Source organism: Chelonia mydas, chromosome 2 (genome assembly GCF_015237465.2).
Source record: "Chelonia mydas isolate rCheMyd1 chromosome 2, rCheMyd1.pri.v2, whole genome shotgun sequence".
In the NCBI taxonomy this organism is placed as follows: Eukaryota; Metazoa; Chordata; order Testudines; family Cheloniidae; genus Chelonia; species Chelonia mydas.
In genome coordinates this window covers 221,754,041-221,760,040 of record NC_057850.1, presented here as the reverse complement: position 1 = coordinate 221,760,040, position 6,000 = coordinate 221,754,041, and positions in this window count along the sequence as shown.

Below are 6,000 nucleotides of genomic sequence, written 5' to 3'. Positions count from 1 at the left end.
GTTTAAGAATCACATTAGTGATTTAAAGCTAATGAAATTGCAGAGTTCAGGCCATATTTTGTTCTTATTTACACCAGTGTAAAGCTGTTGCACTAATTGATGGTGATAAGACAATAGCTGGTGGGTTTCTATTAAAGCAGTAGAGTTGCTCTTCTGTAAGTGGAAACAGCAACTGGCACACTATCTAGTAATTCAGTGAAGTGACTTCACATTCACACCAGTGTAACCAAAGGCAATCACAATAGTGTAGTTACTATATTGTACAGCATGTTTTTGGTTATAAATAATGCTACAAGAGAAGAACAGGAGTACTTGTGGCACCTTAGAGACTAACAAATTTATTAGAGTTTAATGGCGTATCTGCCAATCTTAGGTTACATCAAAGCACTTATTTTGGGATGTGTGAGATGGATTGTTTCATGTGATGTGTTCAATGTACTTTGTTATATATTTATGTATTGGGATAAAAAGTCACAGTGCCAGCCACATGGTTAGTCAACATCATTGACCATCTTATGGGGAGAACACGTGCCATTTTTGCTAATGTAGAACTTGAAATTTCCACAGGGCACCAAAGGAAAGTCCCTTTAATAATCAGAATACTGTATGTCTTGACCTTTGAATGAAGTAGGACTGTTTCAAGAATAAGATGATCCAAAGCATCTTTATATATTACTTTTGCCAACTAGAAAAAAATTATGCAACTGAACAGTTATAAATGTACAGCTAGGTTAAGAACGTACACTGATTATCATAAAATCACAATGATGTTACCCCATAGTCTAACTCCTTCTGCCCTTTTCTTCTTTTTTGCTGCTTGTCTGAATGTAAATCAAAACACAGTTTAAAAAACAAAGAAAGAAGCAGAAGAAACCACCCACTCTCTGGTAGACTATTAATGTGATTCCAGAAAAATATAATGATGAGAAACTGACACAACGATATTGTTGTGTGACTCGGTGCTCGTTGGTGAAAAGTGAGGTCCTGAAAACATCTTAGTGAAATGAATGTGGGATCAGTCCCTTTCAAGGGCAGAAGGAGTTTCTCAGCTGTGTTTATGTGGGTTTTGTCTGTGCATACAATATTGAATCCCCCTCCGTACTTCACATTTGTCAAAATTCCATGTAAGGATTTCTGGTCCTGATTCTAATCTCATTTGCACTGATGTAACTGCACTGAGTTCAGCAGAGCTACTCCTGATTTACTATCAATTAGTCCCTATGAATCCATATTGTAATGCAGAAAGACAGGGCCTGATCCTGCAGAGCGTTGATCATACTCGACTGTCATTGGACTCAGATGCTGAGCACCTTGAAGACTCAGGCCAAACGGCCATTGTACGGATGAGCTGCACGTCTTTATTTTCAAGGGGCTGTTTAGTTCAAATACTGCCTGCTTGAATTTTTAAAAATATTAGACAGACAAGTAGTTAGAAATAATTGCAATTTACGGAATAAATTATACCATTAGTGACCCTGAAATTAATAATCAAGGAACAAAGGGAAGAATATATTGAGTAGGTGACAGAAAAATAATAAACCTCTTGGGCAACTTGCCACTCTTAGGATTTTAATTTTGAGCTTCCACTCCCAGCTATCCATTCTTATTGCCCATCCATCAAACTCCTGATGAATATAAAGGATCATAGTGTGCAGTATATCATTCCACAAGATTGCTGGGCTGGGATAACAATGGAAAGAGAGTCTTGCAGGGCTTTGAGGAGGTAGAAGGAAACAGCAGATGACAGTACAGAGACGCTTCTCTCTCTTTTTGCTTTTCCTTTTCCTCTGTTTAATTGTGCTGGCCTTCTCATCACCATTTCAAAGCTACGCAATTCTTACTCGTGATCAAATCATCTGAAAATCTCCCCCCAACTGGCTTTAACAACTGATGTAACTTTTAATAGAAGTACAGCCTGATTTATACCTCTGCTTATTCGTAGGATTTTAGGGTTTTGGTTTAATTTTAGCACCACTGAAGCATTTATCTTCTACTTACTATTTACAGTGTTATAAAAAATATTGCAGTTGTTACTTTCACTGCTAGCAATATGGTACCACTTGAATTAATGCTGGCTGGGGAGAACTGGGAAATATTGGTATTGTTTTTGTATGAATATTGTGCCTGTCTCTGTGTGTTTGTTTATTGGGTTATTGACATGGCATTTGATCAAAAGGGGGCTGTTAGGGAAGGTTACACAATAGTCCAGATAAGGGGTCTCTGAAACACACTAGTCAGGTTAATAGCTGTGAAGAGGTCACCTTCTCCACCCCAAACCTGGGGACACAGCTGTATTGGCATGGCTGAGAACCTGGAGAGCAAAAGACACTGATCAGTTAAAAGATCTGCCCTGCAGAAAGGGAGGAGGGAAGATGTCAGCAGCTGCAGGCAGACACAGACTGCTTGAGAGTCAGAGGTTGCAGCAAGAAGGCTGTACCTTGGTCACCAAGAGAATGGGGGACGGCACCAAAGCTAAGTCATGTCTATCTAGGGTCCCACCCCAAAGAGAAGTGGGGGCACAGGTCTGTCACTTGAAGGGGTGCACGTGGAGGACTAGAAAAGGGTCTCAGCAGGGGCAGCCAACCCAGGAACTGTGACACTGGCCTTCGGCAAAGAATACAACCATTGCAGTTACATCAGTCTGAATGTTGCAGGATCAATCATGCTATACAGAAAATGATTTAATAATTGGATGCATACTTGGAAGTGCGTGTTACTGTTTTTAAAAAGTATTTAATATGCGCACTGGTTTTAAAAATATTCCAGTAGCTCACTGTAATTTTCATGTGCATCACGTCAACATTTTATTGTACACATTAGAGAGTTATGGGTGGGAATTAAGAGGAGAATATAGCTTGTTGACTTCCATTTTAGAGTAAAAGCAGAGATTAAAGCAAGTAGGAAAATTATAAGTACAAATTTAAGTGGGGAGGGGAGATCTACAAGACCTGACCTTTATGTTTGCAATTAGCAATTTAATTTTTGCAATACATGAGCACAGATGTGGTAATGAATGTTTGTATATGGTTAGTTACTGATCTTTATGTGTGCCATTATCGAGTTATATGTGATCATTTAATATCTTTAAACTTGACCAGTGAAATGTTTACTCTTTAACTTCTTATTTGATTGACTGATTTTATATCTGCAATAAGTCATCAGTCAAAATAGTATATACATGACTTGAATATACATCTTTCAGTTTAAAAATTCTTCCCCCTCCTGAGCAACTAGTCATATTTTACTGATCTTTTCAGATTAAAAGCTAAAAAGGAAGAGATATGTTGAATTTATTTGCAATTTCCCCTCACTGAGCCCTGTCACTTGAGTGACAGCCCTCTTTGAACTCCCCCTGATTTTGATTTGAAAACTGGTTGTAATCCTTTCAAGATTAAACTTAATTTTTTGCAGATTATTCTGAAATATACATTCTTCTGGTACCAGGCCCACCCCGATCAATGTGTCAAAGGACATTTTTCATTGTGGTAAGATTTAATCTGAAGGATTCTTCACCATAAAAAGGTGGCTCAAATTTTAGAAAATATCCTTCCAACACAAATGCTAAATTAAAAAGTTTGGGGGAAATGATGAGCAGAGCAGTAGGATTCCTAAACGCAGAAGCTGAGTATCTTTGGTACATGGAATCTAGTAAGGTTAAAAAATCCAGTCCATGACTTGCATCACTACAAATACATTCTCCACTCAGATGGGCTGATTACTGAGTTTCCACCAACATTCAGCTAAACAGTTCTTTATCCACCAGATGATGCTATTGAGTGGCACTGGGCCTTCCACACTCAGCATACCACAAATCTGCCAGTGCTGAGATTTTACAGAAATGGGTGAAGCCTAAGAATGTAGCGAGAATAGAATAGCCCAAGAAGCAGAACCCAGGTGCCACATGTGATCGTTTGCAGTGGTACCTTTACGCCAGCCATTCAGATGTTCTCCTTTCCCCTGTTCATATTGTATTTCAAAGTACATATTTTGAACCCGATTCATTGTTAGTGTAAGTGGGTATAACTCTTTGGGACACCCCAGCACTGACTTTGGCTCCTAACTTTAAGATTGAAATGTATCCCATTAAACCAGCAATTGAAAGATACAAACCAACACAACTTTATTTTCTATATGTTTCTTTCTTACAAGCTGTAACCTAAAATGCTTTTTTATGGTTTTTAAAGCAGTAAGAGTTAAAAATAATATCTGAACAAAAGAGAAGCAGCTGTGGACAAGGAAGAAAAGCTGTGATTTCACAGGCGATTTCAGATATAACCATGGTGCTCCCTACAACATCAAAGCAACCCCTCGTTTGGCATATGCCTCATTCTTACTAACTCTACAGTGTGCCGGGCTGCCTTCTTATCAGACCTTTTTCCTAGCATGTTCTTCTGGGGCCTAAGCGTGTACATTTAGCAACAGGGAGGCACTTGTAGTCCTAAAGGAGCCATTTTGTTGCTGGCCAGATTTCTCTGTCTTCTAAATAGTGAGTACCTCGTCTGTTTTCGCTGATTTTCCCTTTCTTATTACCGAGTATTGGGATATCCTCACAAAGAGATGAAGTGAGCTGTAGCTCATGAAAGCTTATGCTCAAATCAATTGGTTAGTCTCTAAGGTGCCACAAGTCCTCCTTTTCTTTCTGCGAATACAGACTAACACGGCTGTTACTCTGAAACCTGTCACAAAGAGATGTAACACGCATATTATGCTTTACACCTTCGAGACTCTGCATCAACGTTAACCAACTAGTCAGTAAGGAAAAGAGCTGTAGGCAGCTTATTGCAAATGGCAGGAGCTGGGTGGGGAGTCCAAGTTCAGGCACCAGCAGCAGTATCCTTGTGTGGACAGTAGGCATCTTATACCGAAACAGAGAGATAGGGGGAAGTGGTTAAAAACACACACAAAAGGTCAGAACAAAGTCACAGGAGGTTTTAAAAAAAACCTGGACAAAGAAATGTCACGCCGATCACTGTTGCAAGACTAGCAACATCTACTGTGGTGTAAGGGGATACATTAAAAATGGGCTGTCAACCCAGACTTTTCGTCTAAACCTTGGAAGAGGGGCTAATGAAGTAAGCGCTACTCAAGCCGTAACTACAGCATATCAAGGCTCAAAAGTGCCATGACAGGAAAACAAACACCCAGTTCTTTTAGCCAAAGGATAAGTGAGCAAAACACATCTGTCTTTTCACAGGGCCTTGACTTTGTTCTCGTCTCAGATTGTTGGATCCTTCAGTGTAATGTTTGGCCCCTCTGGCTCAGTCTTACCTTCCTTATATGTGGGCATTTTTCTATTAGCAAGGAAGGCTGGTCTTGTGGTTAAGGTACTGGGCGAGGGCTTGGGCTCAAGAAATCTGGGTTGAATGCCCAGCTCTGCGCAGTTTCTTTGTGCTCTTGGACAAGATTTCTCTGTGTTGCAGCTGAAAAATAGAGCTTAATAACACTTTTAGCTCACAGACGTTCTCAGCACAAACTCCCTTATAATAGTTTGGAAGTAGTTAGATGCAGTGATGAGGTGGGCTATATGAACACATTATTTGCCATGCTCAGTGTTTTGTCTTGTTTGGGTTTTATTAATTTCCCCTCCTAATATGAAAAACTGCCATTTGTCAACAGTTGTAGTTTGAAATAGGCCTGTTGCCTGACTCTTCAGTGCCTCTTCCCACCAAGCCCGAACTCTATGACTTTGATATCCCTTCTTTGGGTGAACTGTTGCTGTGCAAAGTGGACAAGGAAGAGGGCTTCAAAAACACTAGGAAAGACTACAGGAATCTGAGAGCTGAATCAGTATCAGAAAGTCTTGATTAGCAGGAAGGATGGGTAAACCTTTTCCATTTGTATAATCTTTCATCCCAACGGCTGGGGAGAAGCACTGATGGATGTGTGGACAATATTAAATGGGGGTGGTCAGGACAGACAAGGACAAGGAGGAGCAGTGAGGCACTAGAAGAGAAAGGGCGGCTAGTGACAAAGGAGCATCATTAAGAGCTCTGACTTTAG